The sequence below is a fragment of the Mus caroli genome, unplaced genomic scaffold (genome assembly GCF_978045245.1).
Source record: "Mus caroli unplaced genomic scaffold, Mus_caroli_1 scaffold_11, whole genome shotgun sequence".
NCBI classification, from domain to species: domain Eukaryota; kingdom Metazoa; phylum Chordata; class Mammalia; order Rodentia; family Muridae; genus Mus; species Mus caroli.
In genome coordinates this window covers 53,164,661-53,191,641 of record NW_028227266.1, presented here as the reverse complement: position 1 = coordinate 53,191,641, position 26,981 = coordinate 53,164,661, and the positions used below count along the sequence as shown (strand labels likewise).

Below are 26,981 nucleotides of genomic sequence, written 5' to 3'. Positions count from 1 at the left end.
TATCCTCTGCCAAGTCTGACGACCTCAGCTCAATCCTCAGGACCTATGTGGTATGTTGCAGGATATTTGATCACACTGTGAACCCCAAGATTGTGTTACTTACTGAAAAAAAAACCTTGTTGTGGCGTGGCTCCCTAGCACACACCTTTACTCCAGAGCTAAATGAAGCCAACTCTAGGTCAAGAGGCAGAGCAAGCAACCAGCTGACAGGGAGTGAATGTAAGTAAACAGACAGAGGGCTTTGAGCTGAAGGGGATTCAAGAGAGTGTGGAGAAGAGAGAGCCTTTTCCTTCTGGGACGTCGGTAGAGTAAGAAGGCAAGCTACGTGCTTTCTCTGCCTCTCTGAGCTAGCAGGCTTTCTCCACAGAGTCTGCCTCCTGGGTCTTCATTTGGTAAAACCAAATGGCTAGGGTTTGTGTTTTTATAAAACAATAGTGGCAGAGGAGAGAACTGGCCCCTCCTGTACATCGTACTCTGACCTCCACACACACTGTCCTGTGACCTCTACACATACTGCCCTCTGACCTCCACACATACTGCCCTCTGACCTCCACACACACTGTCCTGTGACCTCCACACACTCTGACCTCTGACCTCCACACACTCTGACCTCCACACACTCTGACCTCTGACCTCCACACACTCTGACCTCTGACCTCCACACTCACCTCCTCACACAAAATAAGTAAGTAAAAAACGTGACCAAAAGAGAGCTTTTCTAACATATAGAAGACCCTGGGTTCAACCTGTGAATGCTACCCCCAATCCCCATTCCCAGTACAGCAAAAAGAAGATTTTTCGGCTCAGATAGTCTCAAATGATGAATGATATTTTTGCTGTGATATTTAACTCAGTTTGCCAGCATTTTATTGAAAATGTTTGCATCCATGTCTGTCAGGAAGATCAGCTTGTAATTTTCTTTTCTATGTGGTACTGAAACAGTTATTATCAACGCTTAAAAAAAAAAAAAAGTGACCAAAAAGGCTACAGGAGTTAAGCTGAATTTCAACAAAATGATGCAAAGACCTACAGGGCAGCTAAGAGTAAAATTGCTTATTTCTAGATTTTCTCTCAATGCATTTGTGCACTTGCACACAGATCAAGGTGCCATGCATTGGCTGGTACCATACGTGTGCAGCTTGCTCAGGCTGCTGGTCTGCATGGTGGTGTGTGATAATGGAAGCTCTAACTAGCTTCAGCTCTCCACAGCTCAATTTCCACGCAGTCAGGATGGGACCATCAGCTCCTTCTGGGCATGATTTGAGTGCATGTGGCATACATGTGCAGTCTGGGCATGATTTTTGTGTGTGCACACGCATGTGGTGAACATGTACATATGTAAGAGCCTGCAAGTATGTGTATGGAGGCCAGAGGATGCCACTGTGTGTCCTGCTCTACCGTGTCCTGTATTTTTCCCTGATACTCCAGTGTGCCTCCTATCTCTGAACATGCTAGTACTAGGGTTACAACCGTGACAATGCCTGGCTTTTCTCTCTGTGGTTGCTGGGATCTGAACTCAGGGTCTCAGATTCGTATGAGTGCTTTTACCCACTGAGGCATAGCCCCAGCTCAACTTCTAGGTATTATTTGAATTAAACTTCCTGTTTGTGTTGGGTGAGGGGAAACCATCCTCAGATGAGTCTTGTGGCACTCAGAAGGATCGCCTTTGGCTAGAGGCTGGTACAGTTCACCAGGGAGAGCACCCTCCATTAGAAGCAGGAAGCTGGTCAGTTTCAGCCTGTCCTTTAGGAAGGGGACCTTAGTTTGATCAGTTTTCATGAAGGAAAGCAGCTGGCACAATGACTTGTCTACTGAGAGAATTAGCAAGGGACATTGGGCACAGCCTTTCCCACTTGTGCCCCTCCAGGAGGTGCCCAAGCTTGAGAGTAAGGTATTTTGGGGCATGGACTGAGAATGGTGTGCATGTCAGGGCTGCCCCGGCTTGATTGGGGAAGCTAGCAGTGAGTCCCATTTGACTCTGAGCTTCTGGAAATGCACCTCTAGCTTCCGAGTATATAACGGAAAATGTCTGGTTTGAAGACCCAGAGTCAAGGAAAAGAGCAATTGATCAAATCTACTCAAAATACCACTAAAGCTCCCTGTGATGGAGAAGTTCTTGATGGCAGAGCCACACCCATGGAGGTGACTGGTGTGGGTCCCTACTACTCCAAGCCGACCGCACGTGAATATATAGTGTCTCCCTAAGGCAAACCTTTCCCTGTTACCTCCAGGCCACCACGGTCCCAGTCCCTCCCAGAGCTCTGTCTTGTGAATTAGTACAGGCAAAACATATCTATCTTAGCTGGGCAGTGGTAGCGCACACCTTTAATCCCAGCACTTGGGAGGCAGAGGCAGGCGGATCTCCGAGTTCAAGCAGACTTCTGAGTTTGAGGCTAGCCTGGTTTACAGAGTGAGATCCAGGACAGCCAGGACTACACAGAGAAATCCTGTCTCAACAAAACAAAACAAAACAAATCTATCTTAAGGGGGGCCCTACATGGGCATTTAGACTGAAATTCACACCATTGCCAGGGAATTGGAAAGACAAGTGAGATTTCAAGAGCAAGACATTCTTGTCACCTTCTCCCCTCCCATCCTCTCCTGGGAACCTAACTTGGGAGAAAGGGGAATTTGAGATGACTCTCACTAAGGTGTAAATGACTCCCGCAATGTAACAGTTATTATCAAGGCATAAATCTAAGAGCCGCTTGGGAGACAGGTTTCCAGGCCCGGTAAATGTTAGTAAGCAAACACCCTCTAGATATAGAAACCTTGCAAAGCAGTCATTTTGTAAAGAACATTTCCAGACATGGCCAGCCCAGTAGTCTCCTGTCTGCACCACCCAAGAACCTTGAGGCCCCTGAGATCTGTTCTGACAAATTTTATCAACAATTATCACAGTCTGGGGTCATTTAGTGACTATAGGAGATTTTCTAAATTAATAATTCCACGTCAAAGAAAAGACCTTGTCTTTATTCACAACTCAGCCTCACATGGACCAATAATAGACTAGTATGGGGCTTTTGTTTTTGTAATTTTGAAATAGTGCTCAAATCAGAGCAGCTTCACAAAAACTCCCCGTTCAGATTCCAGCAGAGAGAGAGAGAGAGAGAGAGAGAGAGAGAGAGAGAAGTTAGTAGGCCACTCTGCTCTCCTCAGCTTGCTGGCTTTCCTCCCCTTCTAAGATCTTTGTTAAGGATGGGGAAACAAATTGGAGGCAGCTAGCTGCTTGGACCTGCAGCATGGGCATCAAAATCCTGTGCACTTAAAGACTTCTTTTCCCTTCTGGAAAATTACATAAAACATGACATAAAACATGAATACAAGTGCGTAAAAAGAGCTTGGTTGTCTTGGCTTCAGCTGGGTCCACCTCATTGCAGGTTCCAGCTCACTCCAAAACCTGAGCTTGGCCCACGCTCAAGGTTAATCAAAACCACGGCTTGTGGCAAGATAGGCGATTCCCCGACATGTCCTGCAGGTGGCACTAGAACAACGTGGAAGCTGGACCCTCCGGTTCAGCCCTTTCAGAGAAGGACAGTGAAGGGAGGTGGAGGGAGCAGGGCGGGGCCAGTGAGGCGGGGCAGGGGCGGGGCCTAACCAGGCCAGGGTGGGTGTTCACCTCTTGACTAGGTAGAGGCCTGCTTGTGTACTGTAAGTCTACACTCATTTAAAAACCTGGGTCTTTTGACTAGTTTCATCTGTGGAAGATGATCACGTGACTAGCATCCAACTCTGCATACTTCAGTGAGTGGAAATGGGCGCTATTAAGAATTCCAAGACGTGGCCGGGCGTGGTGGCGCACGCCTTTAGTCCCAGCACTCGGGAGGCAGAGGCAGGCGGATTTCTGAGTTCGAGGCCAGCCTGGTCTACAAAGTGAGTGCCAGGACAGCCAGGGCTACACAGAGAAACTCTGTCTCGAAAAAAAAAAAAAAAAGAATTCCAAGACGACAGGTGTAAACGTATTTTCACCTGTAACTGGAATATATGCTCACTGACCCTCCGGTCAGCTTTTGTTTCTCTTTTACAAACATCCAATGTTCTGTTCCAAACATCACTGTCTTTGAAGGTGATCTGGCAATGACATCACTCCTGAAGCAGCTTCTAGGGTCTAACCATCTGCCCAAGGGCTGCTTTTAGCTTCTAGTTAGAACACCACCCCTTAGTTATGATTGCTAGTGAGTTAGGAAATAGACGTCAGGCTAGAATGTTGACCTTATCTCAAGTTCTGCCTCTTCTGACCCTCCTTACTAAATTTATTTCTGTAATTTTGTTCCGAGTGCCCTCATCATCTCTGAATTTAAGCATACTGGTCCACTGAATTGCAAATACACAAGTCCCATTAGGGATGATTCTTAAAGCTCCAAGAGTGTCCCATCACTCTATTCAACCCCGAATTAGCATGCCATTTATCCCTTGTTTCTGAACCCTCTTCAGTTAATAGCCCACAAACATCCATCCGCAGCAGAAAGGGCTCAAACTTTCCTCATTTCCACTTTTAGATGTTTCATTGCTATTCAAACAAGGGATTGGTCGGAAGGAGTCTTTGGTTGGGTGTCCTGCCCTAATACTTGTCTTTATAGCTGGATAGTGTGTGCTATATAATGGTCTCTCTGGCGGTCATTCATTGCTACAAATGGCCCTGAGTTTCTGTCCTAACATAAATCTAAGTTAGAAATGTGGGTGCATCCCAATAACATAGGTATAAGAGGCTTCAAGTTTACTACAACCCTTCTCATCTGAGAAGGACCCTAAGGGTCTCTATCATGTGAAAAAAAAAATGAGCTGTAAACATACGAAATCCAAGGAAAGGCCAAGTTGGGAAACAAGACTTTGTTGTTGTTGTTGTTGTTGCTGTTGTTTGGTGTGTTTGTTGTTTGAGACAGGATAGCGCTAAATAGTTCAAGAATGATCTTAATTTGTAGCTCAGGTTAGCCTCAAAATTAAACACCTTCCTTCTTTGGTCTCTGGTGGGCTGGGACCACAGGAATGTCCACTATACCTAGCTCCATCACCTTTCCTTTTCAGTAAAATATCTCCTCTATCATTTCAGTGTTTGTATTGTCTGAAATTTGTATTAAAACTTAATCTCCGTGTGATGAAATTAGGAGACAAATCCTTAAGCTCCTAAAGGCTTCAGGTCCTCAACTTTGGAAGATGCTCGCATCACTGATGGTAGGAGAGAGATTCAGTGTAGTTAGGGTCAGGGGTCTGGCTCAGGCCCTTGGCAGAAGTTAGAAAGAACCTGTCCTGGAAGGACGCCAAACATGCCACAAGCACTCGAGGGCTCCTGTCCTTGGTTTGATCCCTTACTGATTTTAGGATCTTACAGACACCATCAGCCCTGGAGGCCACAGAGGACAGACCCTGCCTTGCACTTTCCCGATAACTCCAGGAAGGGAAGTCCCTTTTCAGGAACCCCCTTCATAATTACCAAGTGAAAGTGTAGCAGTATCCAGACCTAGCTGAGGGCCGATGAGGAAAAGAATAGTCTCCATTCTGCCCCTGGCCCTCGGTGGTGACCAGCTATTCTAAGTTACACAAATATTACATACTACTGTCTCCTCCTTTTCAGAGTTAATCCACCTGGCCCTGTCAATCACCTGGCCCCCTAAAAATGAAAGCTGACTCACCCAAAGACACATTAAGGACTCCGGAGGACTAATTACACCCCTCTCCCCAACGAGCTCATGGGCTCCCCCTCCCTAGAATACTGGATCCAATGGTTTCCACTTGTCTCTGAAGGCAGCAGGCACACAGGGAGTCATACCTGGCGTGCTCACCTGCAGGGCGTCCTCATGTATCACCATGGTGTCTGCTCACTTTTCTCACCTCTCAGGAAATGATAATTTCCCTTTTCCCTTGTTGTTTTCCTTTGGTTACTGGCCAAAACCCTAAGTAAACTTCCCACACACCGGGAAGCTCCCCGCCCTCCCACCAAGCAGCTGCTCTCCCAGCTCTCACCCTCACCGGCCTGCTGATCTCTGCTGCCAAACCTGGTTGTTCTCTTGGGCCATGGCTTACAAGGCTCCACCGGCTCCTCATCTCCATCCCCTCCTCCAGGCAGCAGGCAGGGGTTTCAGCTTGCCTATGCTGATGTTTTCTCTCAAATTCTAATAAAATATCTCCAGCTTCTTCTGATTTCCATTCTTCCTTTTTTTCAGATTTAGTTATTTATTTTGCTTGTGAGTGCTCTGTCTGCATGTACACCTGCATGCCAGAAGAGGGCATTAGATCCTATTTGAGATGGTTGTGAGCCACTATGTGGTTGCTGGGAATCGAACTCAGGACCTCTGGAAGTGCAGACAGTGCTCTTAACCGCTGAGCCATCTCTCTAGCCCCTGATTTCATTTCTAAGCTCTCTTATTAAATTGTATAAGAATCTCAAAGGGGAAACCCCTCTTTCAGTAACAAAATTATGAGGTGGGATGCTCATGAGTGAGATAAACCACACTGGATGTGGAGGGGTTGGAATGTTGCAGGTCCAGAGGCTAATTACTTTTCTGTGGACTAGCTTTAGACCCTTGAACCCACTTCCTCACCCACTTCCATGTCAGAGCTAACATGCTGTCACTAATAGATAAAAAAAACCTTTTGGAATCTATAAGCTTAAAAGACCACTAACTCCTGAGAACTCAAAAGCTAAAAATGCTGTCAGGTAGCATCTGAGGCCTACAGACCAGACTTCCCTCATCTTGCTGTTGTTACCACCTCTCTGTTGTACCCACCAACTCATTTTAAACTTGTCTTAATTTCTAACTTTCTCTGTTCTATATGAAACCACTTCTGCACGGAATGTGGGCCCCCAGGGTGACTTTGCTCCATGTTTCTCAGGCCATGGTCACTCAACTTCAGCTCCAGAATAAACTATCCCCATGCCCTTTGAAGTGAGAGCTGTATTTTGGGCACCAACAAGCCCAAGAACCCAAACAACCCAAATCTTAGGCAAGATCCCTCCTCCTGCCTCCATGGTTCTTCCTTGTATAGGTGCTGGAAATTTAAGAAACGCATGTGCATTGCAACATCAGCTTGGGGATGCCTATCATCTAAGGAATGTATTATTTAGTTATTGTGTGTGCACACATACGTGTGTGTGTGTGTTCATGTGAAGGTAAGTGTGGCAGTCAGAGGACAGAGGTAGGAATCAGTTCTTTCCTTCCACTGTGTAGGTCCTAGGGATCAAACTCAGGCTTGCCCTTACCTGCCAAGGCATCTCACTGGGCAGAGGCTTACACCAGAAATGTTGAAATAACCATAGCAAATGCTTGTGTGGCACTCGTAATGGTTCCTGGTGTTTTATACTCATGCTTGTTCTGTAACCCTCTCAACAGCTCTGCGATACCACTATCAGCAGCACCAGTCCTCAGACAGGGAAATCAAGGCACAGAGAGAGTAACTTGCCTGTGGTAGTGAAGCCAGGATTTGAAAGCACCGTAGTCTGATTTAAGAACCTGTGCCCTTCACCACCACACCGTATTGTGTTGGGGATATTTTGAGTATTTTCTTCTATTAGCATGGGAGCATTTTGTGCATAATTCAGATCTTATAGATTTGCTTCAAAGAAGGCAACTAAATCAGAATGGAGGATCTAATGTGTGGCATTCATGAATAAATTATAGGGCTCTTTGGTTTTAAATAAAAATGATTTGCTTGTCCCGTGGCTGCAATCAGACAGGACTATAATGTGCCAAGCTGCATTTCACTCTTCTCTACGACAAGTAGCTGGGCTCAGCCATGGGAATAACTCGCAGTGAAACCTCATCACACTCTCTCTGCCCCTTGGTGGAGCAATGGGAGAGTTTGTGGATTCCTAGTTTGTTGAGAAAGAGAAGATGCTACTTGAGTACAGAGGGCTTAAGAAAGATGTTTTTCAAGTGGGGTCATCTGAGCTTTGGCCATTAGCATGGTATCTTAGTTAGGGTTTTACTGCTGTGAACAGACACCATGACCAAGGCAACTCTTACAAGAGCAACATTTAATTGGGGCTGGCTTACTGGGTCAGAGGTTCAATCCAGTATCAAGGCAAGAGCATGGCAGCATTTAGGCAGCCATGGTGCAGAAGGAACTGAGAGTTCTACATCTTCATCTGAAGGCTGCAAGCAGAATACTGGCTTCCAGGCAGCTAGGACAAGGGTATTAAAGCACACACCCACAGTGGCACCCCTACTCCAAAAAGGCCACACCTACTCAAACAGGGCCATACCTTATAATAGTGCTAGTCCCTGTGCAGAGCATATACAAACCACCACACATGGGATCAATGATTTTTTTTGGTGTTGACATATAGGGGAAAAAGGAAGTGAGCCTCTGTTATTTTTGTGTGTGTGCGTGTCTGTGTGTGCATACGTGAGAGTGCATGGGCACGTGTGTGCACATGTTGAACACTCTAGTTTTCTCCATCCACCACATGGGTCCTGGGGCTTGAACTCAGCTCATCCAGCTTAGCAGCAAGTATCTTTACTTGCTGAGACCTCTCATCAGCCCTGGGAAATTATTTCTTTAACTGAGCTTTATCTGAGAGCCAACAACCTGAAACCAGATTAGGCTCCTGAAGGTCTGTCTTCCTTCTCATCCTTAGCCAGCAGGTGACTTAGGCAGGGGACAAAAACAATCAGCCAATCCACAGTTTACTCCTGCTTCTCTGACCATGAGGTTGGCTTTGTGGCTGAGACTCTGCTGAAGGGGAACAGGGCGGGGCTTACACCAAGACCATCAAATCTCACACTTCTCTTGAGTGGTCATTTGGGTAACATCCAGATTTAGGCTGGTTCAGAACACACAACACGGGATCCATGGTCAGTGTGTGTGCAGCAGAGTGTGTGTAGCAGAGTGTGTGCAGCAGTGTGTGTGCAGCAGTATGTGTGCAGATTCCTTTCTACAGGATAAAATGTGACTGTGCTCTTTTTATAAAAGGTAAATGTTAGCTGGGTGGTGATAGTGCACTCCTTTAATCCCAGCACCTGGGAAGCAGAGGCAGGCGGATCTCTTGAGTTGGAGACCAGCCTGGTCTACAGAGTGAGTTCCAGGACAGCCAGGGCTTCACAGAGAAACCTTGTCTTGAAAAACAAAACAAAGTTAAATGTTTATGCACATGTTCATCTGTGTGTATTTCAACTGTTTAGGGGCCCACAGAGGCCAGAAGAAGATACTGAATCCCTTGAAGGGTAGTAAGCAATGTTAGCAACCAAGCCACCTCTGCAGCTCCCCGAAGGGTAGTAAGCAGTGTTAGCCACCAAGCCACCTCTGCAGCTCCCCAGAGGTCTCTTATCAATTTGAAAGTGTCTCTATCAAATATGACCAGGGTTCCAGATGAAATTATCTTCAAGTTTCATATTGCCTCTTAACTTTTATATATTTCTTTTTTCCTATTTTGATACAGGATCCCTCTACAAAAAGCCCAAATGGCTTTAAACACTATCTCCCTTCCTTCACTCCCAAGTACAGCAGTCACAGATTTATGCCAACATACTTAGCTCTTTATGTCTTTATAACTGAACTAATCAATCCTTGCTCACCTCTCCTCACACTGATTTACTTATAATTGGGTTGGACATGTGTGTGTGGTGTGGTGTGTGTGTGTGTGTGTGTGTGTGTGTGTGTGTTCAGATGCACTGTGTGCCACAGTGTGCATGTGGCAGCCAAAGGAAAATTTTGTGTTGTGTGCTCTCCTCTTTATGTGGGTGCAGTGGATAAAATTGTGGGGTCCTGGTGAGGCATATGCAGCAAGTGTTTTATGCACTGAGCTGGCTGCAAAACCCTGCTCCCTTGTTTTTAATCAGACACATCAGCCTCATTAAGCTGGGCTTTCTGCTTTTTCCCAGTCAGCTCTAAGTTTCTTCTCTTCTACATGCAAGAAGATCCATCACAGAGATTTCTTTCTCTTTAATAGTCTCCCTGAGAGACATAACAACAGATCCTGAAGAAATCCAAAACACCATCAGATCCTTCTACAAAGGGCTATACTCAACAAAACTGGAAAACCTGGATGAAATGGACAAGTTTCTAGACAGATACCAGGTACCAAAGTTAAATCAAGATCAGGTTAATGATCTAAACAGACCTATATCCCCTAAAGAAATAGAAGCAGTCATTAATAGTCTCCCAACCAAAAAAAGCCCAGGACCAGATGGGTTTAGTGCAGAGTTCTATCAGACCTTCAAAGAAGATCTAATCCCAGTTCTTCACAAACTATTCCACAAAATAGAAACAGAAGGTACTCTACCCAACTCATTCTATGAAGCCACAATTACTCTGATACCTAAACCACAAAAAGACCCAACAAAGATAGAGAACTTCAGACCAATTTCCCTTATGAATATCGATGCAAAAATCCTCAATAAAGTTCTCGCTAACCGAATCCAAGAACACATCAAAACAATCATCCATCCTGACCAAGTAGGTTTCATCCCAGGGATGCAAGGATGCGTCAATATATGGAAATCCATCAACGTAATCCATTATATAAACAAACTCAAAGACAAAAACCACATGATCATCTCCTGAGATGCGGAGAAAGCATTTGACAAAATCCAACACCCATTCATGATAAAAGTCTTGGAAAGATAAGGAATTCAAGGCCCATACCTAACCATGATAAAAACAATCTACAGCAAACCAGTAGCCAACATCAAAGTAAATGGTGAGAAGCTGGAAGAAATCCCACTAAAATCAGGGACTAGACAAGGCTGTCCACTTTCTCCCTACCTATTCAACATTGTACTTGAAGTCCTAGCCAGAGCAATTAGACCACAAAAGGAGATCAAGGGGATACAAATTGGAAAGAAAGAAGTCAAAATATCACTTTTTGCAGATGATATGATAGTATATATACGTGACCCTAAAAATTCCACCAGAGAACTCCTAAGCCTGATAAACAGCTTCAGTGAAGTAGCTGGATATAAAATTAACTCAAACAAGTCAATGGCCTTTCTGTACACAAAGGATAAACAGGCTGAGAAAGAAATTAGGGAAACAACACCCTTCTCAATAGTCACAAATAATATAAAATACCTTGGCGTGACTCTAACTAAGGAAGTGAAAGATCTGTATGATAAGAACTTCAAGTCTCTGAAGAAAGAAATGAAAGAAGATCTCAGAAGATGGAAAGATCACCCATGCTCATGGATTGGCAGGATCAGTATAGTAAAAATGACTATTTTGCCAAAAGCAATCTACAGATTCAATGCAATCCCTATCAAAATTCCAACTCAATTCTTCAACAAATTAGAAAGGGCAATCTGCAAATTCATCTGGAATAACAAAAAAACCTAGGATAGCAAAAACTCTTCTCAAGGATAAAAGAACCTCTGGTGGAATCACCATGCCTGACCTAAAGCTGTACTACAGAGCAATTGTGATTAAAAACTGCATGGTACTGGTATAGCGACAGACAAGTAGACTAATGGAACAGAATTGAAGACCCAGATATGAACCCACACACCTATGGTCACTTGATCTTTGAAAAGGGAGCTAAAACCATCCAGTGAAAAAAAGACAGCGCCGGGCATGGTGGCACACGCCTTTAATCCCAGCACTTGGGAGGCAGAGGCAGGCGGATTTCTGAGTTCAAGGCCAGCCTGGTCTACAAAGTGAGTGCCAGGACAGCCAGGGCTACACAGAGAAACCCTGTCTCGAAAAACCAAAAAAAAAAAAAAAAAAAAAAAAAGACAGCATTTTCAACAAATGGTGCTGGCACAACTGGCGGTTATCATGTAGAAGAATGCAAATTGATCCATTCCTATCTCCTTGTATTAAGGTCAAATCTAAGTGGATTATGGAACTCCACATAAAACCAGAGACACTGAAATTTATAGAGGAGAAAGTAGGGTAAAGCCTCGAAGATATGGGTACAGGGGGAAAATTCCTGAATAGAACAGCAATGGCTTGTGCTGTAAGATCGAGAATCGATAAATGGGACCTCATAAAGTTGCAAAGCTTCTGCAAGGCAAAAGACACCGTCAATAAGACAAAAAGACCACCAACAGATTGGGAAAGGATCTTTACCTATCCTAAATCAGATAGGGGACTAATATCCAATATATATAAAGAACTCAAGAAGGTGGACTCCAGAAAATCAAATAACCTCATTAAAAAATGGGGCTCAGAACTGAACAAAGAATTCTCACCTGAGGAATACTGATTGGCAGAGAAGCACCTGAAAAAATGTTCAACATCCTTAATCATCAAAACAACCCTGAGATTCCACCTCACACCAGTCAGAATGGCTAAGATCAAAAATCCAGGTGACAGCAGATGCTGGCGAGGATGTGGAGAAAGAGGAACACTCCTTCATTGTTGGTGGGATTGCAAGCTTGTACAACCACTCTGGAAATCAGTTTGGCGGTTCCTCAGAAAATTGGACATAATACTACCAGAGGATCCAGCAATACCTCTCCTGGGCATATATCCAGAAGATGTTCCAACCAGTAAGAAGGACACATGCTCCACTATGTTCATAGCAGCCTTATTTATAATAGCCAGAAGCTGGAAAGAACCCAGATGCCCCTCAACAGAGGAATGGATACAGAAAATGTGGTACATTTACACAATGGAGTACTACTCAGCTATTAAAAGGAATGAATTTATGAAATTCCTAGGCAAATGGATGGACCTGGAGGGCATCATCCTGAGTGAGGTAACACAATCACAAAGGAACTCACACAATATGTACCCACTGATAAGTGGATATTAGCCCAAACACTTAGGATACCCAAGATATAAGATACAATTTGTTAAACGCATGAAACTCAAGAAGAACGAAGACCAAATTGTGGACACTTTGCCCCTTCTTAGAATTGGGAACAAAACACCCATGGAAGGAGTTACAGAGACAAAGTTTGGAGCTGTGACGAAAGGATGGACCATCTAGAGACTGCCATATCTAGGTATCCATCCCATAATCAGCTTCCAAACGCTGACACCATTGCATACACTAGCAAGATTTTGCTGAAAGGACCCAGGTATAGCTGTCTCTTGTGAGACTATGCTGGGGCCTAGCAAACACAGATGTGGATGCTCACAGTCAGCTATTGGATGGATCACAGAGCCCCCAATGGAGGAGCTAGAGAAATTACCCAAGGAGCTAAAGGGATCTGCAACCCTATAGGTGGAACAACATTATGAACTAACCAGTACCCCGGAGCTCTAGAAGCTGCATATGTATCAAAAGATGGCCTAGTCGGCCATCACTGGAAAGAGAGGCCCATTAGACTTGCAAACTTTATATGCCCCAGTACAGGGGAACGCCAGGGCCAAAAAGTGGGAGTGGGTGGGTAGGGGAGTAGGGAGGAGGGTATGGGGGACTTTTGGGATAGCATTGGAAATGTAAATGAGGAAAATACCTAATTAAAAAAAAATATATGTATATATATATGTATATATATATATATGTGTGTATATATATATATATATATATACATATATATATATATATATATATATAAATAGTCTCCCTGAGACGATAAACACACACACTAACAGGCCCCAGACAATGCTCTGTAACACTCACTTTGACACTCACAGCCCTCCCCCTCCACTTCTGTCTTCTCAGGACGCAGGGATCATGAGTCAAATGTCACTCATGAAACCTTTCCAAACTTCAGTTTCCTGATCTATGAAGTGGGAGTTAGCAACAGCATCCCTAGCAGGTCAGTTACAGATGCTTTGATGATGTAGAAAGGAGAGCAAAGTAATGGCATGGTGTATAATAAGACATATATCATTGCTTTTGAGAAGATCTGGCCTTTGTTCTCAGCTCCTGGGAGACAGACTCCAGTATGGGACACCTCACTGGAGCATCTGCCAAGGACCAGTCTCGGCTTGAAGAGAAGAGGTGCCTGCGAGTGGCAAAACAAATGTCCCAAAGTCAAATCATGGGTAACAAGCTGACAGCCTAGGTTCTGCTTGAGATGGCACTCCAGACAGCTCTTGGCTCTATAGTCTGCTTGAGACATGTCTAAATGCTCTGGGTTTTCCGACCATGACCACAGTCAGAAAAGCTGCTATAAAAATTCTTGGGTCTTCCCACCATGTCAGAAATCAGTCCTGTGTTAAAAATTCTAAAATTCTTGGATTTTCCGATCAAAATCAGAAAGCCAGAAAAAATTCTAAAAGAGTTGCGTTTACTCTTTGGACAGCTTTCTCTCTGGGTAGCTGCTAAAAAACATTCCAAAAGAGCTGTGTCAGCTCTTTATGTAATTCTTGGTATTTCCAACTGAAAGGACAACATAAACCCCGTTTGTCTCCATTTAAGGACCAAACAGAATTTAAAGAGGGGCCCTAAGGTACCAGCTCTAGGAACAGACCATAAGTCCCAGAAACTAGGCCACAAGACACCAGCTCCAGGGACAGACCATAAAATCCAGAACAAGATCATAAAACTCCCTCCCAATGAACAGCCTGGGAATAACCAGATAGGGAAAAATCTTATCTCAGAATGGGCCATCTGTGCTGGACAGCCCTATCCTAAGGATAAGGGTTCATGACATAGGAATGCAGACCAATGATCACCTGTGACTCCCTAGCACCCACCAATGACAGTTTAGATGACCTAATCCTTCTAGAGAGCTCCTCTGGTTCCCTATAAGAAGGCCTGCATTGCATGCCTTTGTCTCTGTTACCATTTTAGAGAATTGTTGATCCCTGCATACTGGATGTTTCTGCAGAATAAATGTTCTTTGTTGTTGCATACTATCTGAGACTGGGGTCTTCCTTCAATGATTTTGGGACCCGTATACAACCAAGGTCAGAAATCCTGTTAGAAAAAAAGTCTAAAAGAGCAATGAAAACTTCTAAAAGAGCTGTGTTAGCTTTCCATGGATTTTCTGACCAAAAAAGGTTAGGAAAAAAACTTGAAGAGCTGTGCTCCCTCTTCATAGATCTCCAGATAGCTCAGCTCTAGACAGCTAGGAAAAATTCTGAAGAACTGTTCTCACTCTCTGCTAGTTCATCTCATGCAGACCAAAAAGCACAGTTTTTATTTACATATCAATTCAGTTATTTATTCCAGGTTCCCTTCTGACCATCCCACAAATCAGCATTCTCTGACCTTAGCCCCTTGGCTCTTAGATAAAGAACAGCAAGTACTTTTATTTATTTATTTATTTATTTATTTATTTATTTTTTTGGTTTTTCGAGACAGGGTTTCTCTGTATAGCACTGGCTGTCCTGGAACTCACTTTGTAGACCAGGCTGGCCTTGAACTCAGAAATCTGCCTGCCTCTGCCTCCTGAGTGCTGGGATTAAAGGCGTGCGCCACCACGCCTGGCCAGCAAGTACATTTTTAAAAAGCATTACAAAAGAATTTAGAGATATGCTTGCCTTTATAAATTTAGCTTGGGGGTTGGAGTGGGGAGCTGAACCTTGTCCTGAGATTGGCATTCCAACCACACCTGGACCTAAATTTGCTGTGTCCCAGACTGGCCTTGAACTCAGGAATCTACTGCCTTTGTATCTGTCTGTCCTTGTATCTTTCTGTCAAATTAGCTCATAGTATAGTTGCCTCTGTTTTTCTTTTTTGTTTTTTGGTTTTGTTTTGTTTTGTTTTGTTTTGAGACAGGGTTTCTCTGTATAGCTCTGGCTGTCCTGGAACTCACTTTGTAGACCAGGCTGGCCTTGAACTCAGAAATCCGCCTGCCTCTGCCTCCCGAGTGCTGGGATTAAAGGCGTGCACCACCACGCCCGGCTTGCCTCTGTTTTTCTAGGTCCTCAAAGCCCCTCATATAATTCATATTGCATCCTTCTATTTTGCATAGTTGAGAAATTATATATTTTCAACTCATATTTTTAAACTTCATTCCCATAGCCTTAAGGGCTGCCCTGAAGGTCACAGCATTCTACCATTTTGCTGAGATGTAACCACACCCTCACCTCCCCAGTTCTTACTGTCTCTAATTATCATGGAGGCATTAACCTTGGCAGAGAGGACATTCCTTGAAGGAGGAATGTGAAAATTTGTACACTATCATTCAAACAAGCCTTATGCCCACAGCAGCCATCAACACTTGTGGAGTTCTACATACTGCTTAGTCTGTTCCACAGGCAGGAAACCATGTCTTACTGTCCCTTACATGGTCAAGTTGGATTCAGCAAGCATCTGTGTTTCTTGGGGGGAAACAAATGTCACGAAGGATAATCAATGAATGTAGAGTTGGGCTTTGAATTACTGTGTGGCTGTGTAGAGGCCTGGGAACCTTCCTGGTTGGTGATCACAGCCGCCCATCAAGGCCAGAGGGTGGTGCTCATTCTGACCACCTGGGGAGAAGACAAGAGAAACTCCATGTCTGGGGCTTTTCTGGTCTCTGGATGATTTAGTTTGTATCCTTTCCTGTAATAAACCATAGAGTGAGTTCCAGTCACCTTAGATGTCCTTTAAGCCAGTGTGGCCAGGGCTGAAGGGGTTCTTACAGATCTTCTGTTCCAGCTCTCTCTGTTCTGGAATTGAACCCAAGGCTGATGAGACTCAGTGAGTTGTGCCCATTGTCCTGGCAGAGTTCATTACTGTGCAGTTTTGTGGGAAAATACCCAGAAACTGCTTCTCTGAGCTTTCCCATGCTCCTTTTCTTTTGCTGTGTTTGGTTTTGTTTGCTTGTTTTAAGTTTCCTGTAACCCAGTTAGCTAAGGACAGCCTTGCACTTCTGATCTTCCTGTCTCCACCTCCTCAGTGCTAGCACAGAGGTGTGTACCACCAAGCCTGGTTCATGTGACAATGAGGGTGAACCCCAGGGTTTCACTGAGCAAAGTCCTTACTCCAGAACATCCAAGTGAGTTCATCTCCTTGTGGGTCTATCTCTGTTTGTATCTCTCCTTCTCTTTCACTCTGTGTGTGTATGTGTGTCCATCCAAGTTTTCACGTGACTCAGTGTGCTAGTTTAAATGGGATGTTCCCCACATTCTTGTGCATTTGAATACTCGGTCCCTACTTGGTGACCTTATTTGAGAAGCTTAGGAGGTGTGGGTTACTTAAAGAATGTATTGTGGGTAGGGTTTGAGAGGCCACTGCAGTGTACTCTCTTTGCTTCCTGTTTGTGGTTGGAGATGCAAGCTCACAGCTTGTCGCAAAACTGTCGTGAATCGGGGTTGATGATAGAGGTAAGAAGGGAACCCCGACTCGGAGGAAAGGTTAAAACCGCTTATTTAATGATCATAAGTAGCAGTAAACAAGTAAGTGGCAAAATGGGATCGCATTTGTTCACACTCACATGCTTCAGTAACCGCCAGTCTGGCCAATGTGGTAGCCTGGCTCCATGGTGGCAGGCGGCAGGTAAGGCTTGAGATGTCTCCTGCTTTTCGGGATCCTGCTTGGAGCTGGTTTCATGCAATGTGGGTTCATTCTCATTTGGCAGTGGGCATCCATGTGGATGTGTCTCTCAGCATCTCTGTTGGACTCGGGATTGAGTGAGTCACAGTGGCCAGACTGGAGTTTTTAAGCTAATTTCAGCCAATCCTAACGAAGGTGTTTACATATTACTCCATCGATCTGCCCTTACTCCAACCTTATCACACTTATGCACACACACACTCTATGGCTTGGTTTCCATGGTTACATAGGGCCAGCAGCGGGCAGCTTTGCAGCTCCTAGAAAAGTGCCTGCTATTCTACCATCATGAACTCTAAACTTCTGGAAACACAAGACCCAAATAAACCCTTCTGTAAGTTGTCTTGGTCATGGTGTTTTATCACAGCAATAGTAACTGATACAACTCAAACTTATTATGCAGCCCAGAATGACCTTGGATTTCTAGTTCTCCTGCCTCCACCTTCCTCAAGCTAGGGTTACAGTTGTCTATCAGTCATTTCCAGTGGTGTTAGGGATCAAATCCAGGGCCTAATGCACATTAGGCAAGCACTTTGCTAATTGAGCTACACACTGTAATTACAGTAGATGAGCATCTTGCTTTACTTTGAAAGACTGCTCTGGGGCTTTCAAATGATAAAGACTGCAGCATTGACCCCCTAGGTTCATTATCTCCAACGGCCATTAAGACCATTCTTCTGCCTTTGTGACTGGCAGTGCCAAATCCTTCTTTCCAGGCCATTTCCTGTCTCTCCAGGGAGCCTCTGCTCTGGTCTGGTTGCTACCTGATTGATCGTGTCTACCAGGCCTTGATGAGGCCACTTCTGAGGTCTTCCCATCTCCTTCTTGTGCTTGTACAGACTTCTTTTCTGAAAGTTTCCTATGGGAACCTCCCCTGACTGTGGCCCTACAGGTGAGTCCTGCCCTCTGCTCTCACTCCCATAGCGTTTCTTACCTGCTCTGTTCCTCTCATTCAAGTTAGTAAGTGTCATGGTGAGCTGGGCCTGCAGAGGAGCAGCGTGGGCTGAGGTTAAGAGAAGCTCTGATCCTGGGGGACTTAGCACAGAATCCACATCCTAGATATGTTAGCAGCTTCGACTGCTATGACAAAATATCACATGATGGGTGGCTTAAACATCAAAAACGTATTTTCTCACAGTCTGAAACACAGGAAGTCCACTAACAAGGGAGAGGCACTGGCAGAGCCCATGTCTGGTGAGAGACCTCTGATTACAGGCAGCTGCCTCCTGACCACCACCAGGCCTCTCTGATTAGGGCCCACCCTTACAACTGTCATGTAGTCTTAATTCTCTCCTAAAGGCCCTGTTTTGAACTGTAGTCACCTAGGATGTTGGAGCTTGAACATCAGGATTTGGGGAAGACACGATTCAGTTTATAGCATTTGGACTTGGGACATTTGGACTCCTAGAAAAGTCATGGAAAGAGGTGGGAAACACTTCTGTGAATTGGGGAATTGGTTGGATTTGCCTGGGTCCAGGTGTTCCCAGTGGGCGGGGCTTTGTGTTTCCAGATTCCGAGCCTCTTTATCAAGGAAGTGAAATAAAAGCCCATTCAGATTCATGAAAGTAGCAAAGCAACAGAGAGATCAGGACTCAGGAGTGAAGATACGCAAGGGCTCTCTCACTGTGGATTGAGACTCCTGTTGTAGGTCTCAAGAGATGGAGGACTCTAGCATCTTAGGGCACAGTAAAGGTGACTTTCTGTTTTCATTGCTAGCCTGGGTCACACATTCATTTTTTTTTTTCCTACTGTGTCCTCTGTTATAATGTTTTTTTTTTCTCAGATGCACACACAAGTATGCATACACATAAGATGGTAAATAGGAGATGACTTAAGACCCTGTCTCAAAAAAATTAGGTGAAGAGGCAAAGATACCAAACATTGACCTCTGGCCTCCATGCTTCCAAGCTCTGGGTGTGTGCGCAGCAAGCACAGAGAGCAGAAAGCCTGGTTGGCTGAGCAGCCTGTTGTCCTAACTGTCAGGCTGCTACCACAGATCACCACAGATGTGTGGGCTTATAACACACACACAGATTTCCTGCAGTCCTGTGAAGCTGGAGGTCTGAGATCAGGCTACCAGCATGATCAAGTTCTGAAAGATGCTGTTCCTGATTCCCTTGCAGAGATGCTGTCTTGGAAGCAAGCTCTCATGTCTTTTCTTCTTGCTACACTAATCCTTCATGAGGAACACAGACACCAGGCTTGTAGCCCCTGGATTCAGTAAGGCCCTGAGGAATCCAAAACTCTATGGCCTGATTTTCAACCCCTTCCCACTTCCTCCTCATTGCTTTCCAGCTCTCTACTTCTCCACTGAGAAATCAGTAGGAGGTGCCTGAACTGACCTGGGTTGTCCAGATCTGAGGGTGGCTGCGATTAGCTCTGCAGGCTGGACCTTGACCTTGAACACTCTAAGCATTGAAGATACTTTAGCACCTCTTCCCAGGGAGATATTTAAAATGAAAGCATAGTTGTAATTCTGCAAAACACTTATATTTAAGCTTCAAAGACATTGGTGTTTTCTCCTGAAATTGTCTATTTACAAATATCTGAATAAACATTTGGAGACAGATTATTTTTGTGGATTCAAATGCCAACTGCTGGACTCACCTAGAATCTCCAAAGAACCAGTATCATAGTTACCCTACTATACCTGCCTTGATTTACCCATTCAGTGGTTCATCCCACTCTGTGGATTTTGGGGACTGTCATGCACACCAAGGGAAGGGTAGCACTACTGGAGCCTCTCATGGCTTTAACTAGAATGGGGGGGGGGAAGCTAGCACAGATTCCTGTGTTATTATCCATCCCTTTCCTACCCCCACCAGACCCTAATGGCCCAACAGGTTCAGTGAAAGAGGCTCTACCATTTCATCTGGGGCTCACCAGGCCAATTCACTGAGGGTTCACGACTTGAACCTCATTATGTGCTGGAGCTGAGCTGGGGTCAGGGAAGACACAGCTGAGCAGAGCCATCCCTGGCTTGGACCCAGAGAGGCAGAGGAACAACTCTGGTCGGCACTGTCTCTACTGTGTGGGCTGCTGGCACCCAGGAGCTTAGAGATTATGGGGCTGGTTTGACACTACTCCAAGATCCTCCAAGAGTGGGAAGCAGTGAGAGTGAGCTCCTGAAGCTGCATCAGACACACAGTAATGGTGGGCACAGTGTGGGATGCCCAGGCAGAGTCAATGCCTCGCACATAGCCAGAACTCGAAAGCTAATAGATGAAGCAAGTGTCCTCTAACAGAGTGCATTCAGGGTCACCAAGAATACCCTGCTGTCCTTTCCCACCATGCTGAGGTTCTGCCTTAGTGACATTAAGGACCTGGGGCTGCCTACAGAGAAGCAGGCAATGGGCCTCTCCACCTCAGCGGTCAGGTCTCTCCTAGCCTCAGGCCACATACCATGCAGCTGCTTCTGCCCCAAGAGAACATTGGATATGAGTGTGGCACTAGAAATTGTTACTGAATTAAAACTCAGTCTCAGTAGATTGATGCTGCACACGAACTGTGCAGGCTCAGGTGAACTTAGTCCCTGGAGCCTCATCCCACATCCCTTGCTTCATGGAGAGTGATAGCAGTCTCTGTTTTCAAAGGGAACACAGCAAAGTTGTGTGTCTATAGAACAGTGTCCGGCATTGTGACTCAGGCCTATGATCCCTACTTGGGAGATGGAAGCCGGAGGCCTTCCAGGTAGAGCATTTGCTAAGTGTGCACAACACAGATTCAGTCCCCAGCACCATGGAACAGAAGAGAACTATACATGGGTTAAGCATGGTGGCACACAACTAAAATCCTATCATTTGAGAAACTGAGGCAGGAGGATTGCTGCAAGTCTGAAGCCTACCTAGGATCTAGAGTAAGACCCTGGTTTCAAAACAAATTAAATTCACCACTCAGGAGACTAAGGCAGAAGAATTGTGAGCTTCAGGTAACAAAATAAACTCTCTCTCTCTCTCTCTCTCTCTCTCTCTCTCTCTCTCTCTCTCTCTCTCTCTCTGTTTCTGTCTCTGTCTCTCACACACACATACACACACCCCAAACCAAAAAAAAAAAAAAAAAAAAAAAAAAGCTAAACACAATTAATTGGATGTATGAATGAGGAAAGGAGGGAGGGATATAGAATTTCCCAGGAGCTGATGCAGAGAAACCACTCAGAATAGCTTAGCAACCTTGGACATCCGACCTGCATTAAGCTGCATGTGCTCTCTGTTCCAACCATCATAATGTGTGCCTCCTCCCTTTGTAACTCCCCTTCTATGACCAAGTACATTCTAAAGCATATCCTGAAACCAAGGGAAATGGGATTCAGGCTGAGCTATTTTTAGGTGCCCACACAGAAAGGTAACCTCTGTCCCCGAATGAGCTTTCAGGGAAATTTCCCATTTACCATTGTATGCATACGCTTAAAATCAGATATATCATGGGAAAGGACACGTGCAAGAAATAAAGGCTTATATAATCCAAGTCTGTCATTCAAAACAGAAAACCATCTCTATCCCATCACTAACAGCTAACTCCTCATCCTTCTTCTGACCCTTCACAAGGGAGTATAAGAGGTTACTAATGCTTGCCTAACTCTTGCAGAGCCTGTGGCTCTCCGACAGTGTCTACCTGCACTTCTGCTCTGCTTCTGGGCAAAAGCCCTTGCTGTTTTGTTATTGGTGTGTGCTGCTTCGGTTTCTTCCATTCTTTAAGCTCAATACTGTGAACCTGACAGAGACCACTCAGATATACCTCTCCAGAAAGATCTGCATCCCATTCTCATCGCTCGGAAGGCCTCAATGGAACGAAGAAAAAAGAATGATGGGAAGGGGGGGTACCTCCAACAGGGGAGAGAAACCTTGAGGGCCCAGGTGAGGAAATGAGGGTTAAAGATGAGAGCCTCAGAGGACCAATGACTCACTGTGAGACTTCACTGCTATTTAAAGCTCAATTTGCAAAGAGTAGAATTAACACTGGGTTTGAGAAGCAATTTAGCCTCCCAAGGAAAGACTACCCAAAGCAGAAATACACACTGATGTGTAATCTAAACTGTCCCCTTTTAAGGTGTTGCACTCCGAAAAGGTCATTTTATAGAAGATTTCTAACCTCCCCTATCCAAATCCTGTCCTGAGGAGCCCCGCCCCACCCCACCCCATTCCCCCCCTTATGTATCAGAAGTGAAGTGTCCCCTGGGAAAGTGTTGACAGCTACCGTCTCCTACAAGCTGGCTTATTGTTCATCTGTGTCACCTCACTTGTTTCAAAAGCCATAGTTCTTGTGGGTCGTAATAGTTAATATTACCAACCTCACAGGACCACCTTAAGAGGTGAGCCTCTGAACATACCTGTAAGGGACTGTGCAGATCAGGTTAATATCTCAGTATATCTGGCAGATTGTGTAGATTAGGTTAATTGGTGGGAAGACCCGTCCTAACTGGTAGACTGAATAAAAAGGAAGTGGCCCTTCTTTGATATTAAAGCCTTTTTTTGTTACATAGCGAGTGTCTAGCAAAGGAAAAGTGTAGCTAAGGGCATTTACTATAACACCACGAACAACCAAGGAAAATACCAAAAAGTTCTACACATGTATTATGGATAAATGATGGCACATTCATCTGGTAGAATTATCGGTAATTGTTGAGAAGACTGAAGTGGACCCAAAGGTAGAGAAAGCAAGCCTCAAGATCAACTGTCAAGACTCTCAAAGCCAGAGGTGGAGTTCCTGGGTGCCCAGGTCCTGCTGGTCCCAGTTACTTTTGGTATTGGGACAGATGTTGTGTCCTCTTTACCTCTGATCCTATGATCCTGCGTGTATCAGAGCGCCTGGGAGTGGAGCTTCCTCTGGGTGTTGTGGGACTGGCTGCAGAGTTCGCAACCAAGGTCTGCTCAGGGCACCAGCCCAGACCGGAAGGCTCAGGATCTGCTCTTAAGGGAGCACTTGAACAGGGCTGGGAACCTGCTGAATGAGGCTAATCCCAGCACTAGGGAGGCAGAGGCAGGCAGATTTCTGAGTTCGAGGCCAGCCTGGTCTACAAAGTGAATTCCAGGACAGCCAGAGCTATACAGAGAAACCCTGTTTCAAAAAAAAAAAAAAAAAAAAGGTGGTGTCTTTCCTTCTAGTCAACATGGTTACCTCAGAGGCTCCTGAAGAGAGACTGAAGACATATAAGTACCAAGGCAAAGAAAAGTCTTTGCAGTAACAACAGAGGATTGCTTCCAGCCTACAACTCCGGAAGACCAGGAAAGATGAGCAGGTGTTAAAGAGAAGAAATATCAATCTATTCTCCAGTGACATGGTTTCTCAAGCATTAGTCAAAGAGGCCACTTCACTCCGGATGACAACATCCAAGGGGTGAATAGTTCTGACACAATTCTGCGTTTCCTCAACACCCAGGCTGCCAGGGAAACGCTATCTCAGGAAAATAACCCTCCTCTAAAGTTGACTATGGAGGTCGGGCTCATCCCCAAGCTGGTGGACTTCCTGAAGGTGACACCTCTCCCTAACTTGCATGGACGCTCAGGAACTTCAGAACAGACCCGAACCGTTGTGAAAGGGGGTGCCATTCAGCCCCTGATTGAAGTCCTCCATTCCCCACACCTGACCATGTCTGAGCAGGCAGTATGGGTCCCTGGGAATATTGCTGGTGACTGTGCAAAATTCAGAGACAATGTCATTTCCAATACCACCATCCCGCACCTGATCCAAAAACATAGCAACCACACTTCTTCAGATCATCACATGGACTTTGTCTAGCTTATGCAGAAACAAAAATTCACACCTTGAGGCTGATGCTATCTATTCTCTCTCTCAGCTCCTGCTACATCATGGTAATGAGATCCTCTCAGATACCTGCTGGGCCCTGTCCTCCCTGACTGAGGGCAGCAAAGAGTGCATCCATCATGTGGTGACTACCGGCATCTTGCCCAGGCTTATAGAGCTATGACCAGCTTGGAACTCAGTGTCTTGATAGACAATCTACAGGAGAAGAAAAGGCTGTGTTTTCAGACAGAGGACGTTGGTGGCTTTGACTAAATTGAGTCCTTACAGCACTACCACAACATTTACATCAGCAATAGTGCCCTGGACATCACTGAGAAATATTTATGTGATGATGAAGGTGACGACAGTTTGCCTAGGCCCAGGCTGAGAACGTGAATACATGGAGAACTAAGGCATCTCACACACCGTATTTCAGCCCGAGTACCAATCAGTCATGGACTTCCACATGGCTTCTGGCGATAGCACGGACCACGGACGTCCACATGGTCTATGGTGGCAGAACAGATCTTGGACATCACCTGGGCCTTCTGCCACAGCAAGAACCACAGACAGTAGCTCTCAACAGCAGCACAGGCCAGTGACGTCAACATAACTTTGGGAGGGGGCATCACAAACCAGACACAATGGCATGACCTTCAGTGGTAACACAGGCCACCAACATTAATACCTCCCCCAGCTGCAGCAGTACCGTGGACCCAAGCACGGCCCTGGGTAGCAGTGGTCTAAATATACATGGCAAACTTAAAAAAAAATTTTTTTAAAGCCTATCAAAGCCAGGCAGTGGTGGTGCTTGCCGTTAATCCCAGCATTCAGGAAGCAAGCTTAGGTGGATCTCTGTGAGTTTGAGGACAGCCTGATCTACAGAATGAGTTCCAGGACAGTCAGAACTACACAGAGAGACCCTGACTCAAACAAACAAAATGAAATGACCAAACAAAGAATATTAGCAGGATGCAGGAACGTGTCTGGCATATTCATCCCTGCATGAAACTGTGCTCACAGATGCTACATAATTGTGCTTGCAGGGTGCTTGCCCAGACTCTCAGGAAGGATCCTTAGCATTGTGTAGCAGCTGCTGTCATGGGAGGGGGGCTGGGGTACAGAGAGGAGAGAGATTTGCTCTGCAAGTTAGGACCTCTGCCTTATCTTGGTTCTCTCTCTCTCTCTCTCTCTCTCTCTCTCTCTCTCTCTCTCTCTCTCTCTCTCTCTCTCTGTGTGTGTGTGTGTGTGTGTGCATACAGGTGGAGACCGGAGGAAATCTCAGGTGTCCATCTCCTCTGAGATAGTGTCTCTCATCAGCCTGGAGCTCATCAATTAGGCTAGACTGGCTGGCCAGAGACCTCCAGGTCCAGAACTTTGGCCTCTACTTCCACAATGTTAGGGTTGCAGGTGTGTGCCATGACACCCAGCATGGTTATGTAGGCTCTGCTACCACGTTCAGATCCTTATGCTTACAGGTGTACCTACTGCGCAGCCCCCACCCCCAAAGCCCTCCTTTGTCTCATCCGGAATTTTATACTCTGTGTCTGTTTTCTCTGTTAACACACACTGGCATATTACTCAGCCATGAAAAAGAAATCCTGATACATCTTCAATAAGCATGGGCCTTAAAAACAGAGTGCTAATAAAATAAAGACCAAGGCAGAGTGTTTGCCACTCATAGGAGGCGGAAAGAAGGTAGAACAGTTCATTGGCAGCTGGGGTAGAAGGTAGTTGGGTGTTGGTGCTGAACTGGGTGTTTCCCCTTGGAATGGTGAAAGTTCTAGAACAGGGTGGCGGTGATGGTTGCACAGTCATCTTTAAATTATCTAGATGTCTTATGACAAAACTAGAATATTTCATTTTAAAACGCACATTTCTCAACTTTTCACTAAGTAACCACCATGTAAAAATCTCCCCAGAACCCACTAGTGTTCCACATTGAGACTCCACCTTTGAAATCAGACTGAGTTGCTCTGGACCCTGGCTCTCGCTCTCTCTGCTTTTAGAATCCCTGGCGAGTAGATGAGCTGTGTAGCTCAAGGTCAGCAAATGTGTTTTCAAAAGGCCAGATGGGAAGTGCAGCAAACTTTAAAGACCGCTCGTGTCTGCTACACACAAGTGGCATACTCATGCCCAAGTGTAGCTGTGGCACCATCAGGCAGGCAGTGGCCGCCCCAGTGGACCATGCTCTGCCTCATTTCTAAGATGGAGGACAGAAGCTGAACCCATGTCGCAGGATTGCATGGGGAATCAGTGGGGGTAATGAGCTGGGTGCTTTGCTCACTGATATATAACAGGGAGACAATACATGTTTTCTCTTGCTACTAATCTGTCTTAATCACCGTTTTAGTGCTGTGATGAGACACCATGGTCGTGGCCACTCTAATACAAGAAAGCATTTAATTGGGGGCTGGCTTACAGTTTCAGAGGATGAGCCATTATCATCATGACAGGGAGCGTGGCAGCAAGCAAGGCACATCCTGATCTGAAAGCAGAGAGACAGAGAGACTAGGCCTGGTACAGGCTTGTGAAACCTTAACCCCAGTGTCACATTTCCTCCAACAAGGCCACACTAACTCGAACAGGGCCACACCCTCCTCCTAATCCTTCTAATCTGTTCAGATAGTGACACTTCCATTTGACTAAGCATTCAAATACATGAACCTATGCAGGCCATTCTTATGCAAACCACAACATGATTGGTTGTTGAGGTAGATGCTGAGAATAAAACTACTAAGTTCTCTTTGCTGAGTACATACTGCATAGGCAGGCATGTCTTAAAGCAATAGGACTTAACATTGTTTCCGTTCTTAGTTTTTAGAAATACGAAATGTTGGCATAGTCCTGTGCTTTTGACCCATTAGCTTATGTCACATTCATGATTACTTCCTGGGGTAAAATTTCAAGATCTGGAAGCCCCACTTTC

General features: G+C 45.3%; 1 protein-coding gene and 1 pseudogene across 1 annotated transcript in view; one reads left to right on the top strand and one right to left on the bottom strand.

Annotated features, from left to right (window-relative positions):
• Ube2q2 (ubiquitin conjugating enzyme E2 Q2) overlaps positions 1-26,981 on the bottom strand; it is a 138,304-nt gene that overhangs the window by 87,659 nt on the left and 23,664 nt on the right. The window lies entirely within an intron of this gene.
• Positions 23,418-24,236, top strand: LOC110302342 (importin subunit alpha-8 pseudogene; annotated as a pseudogene).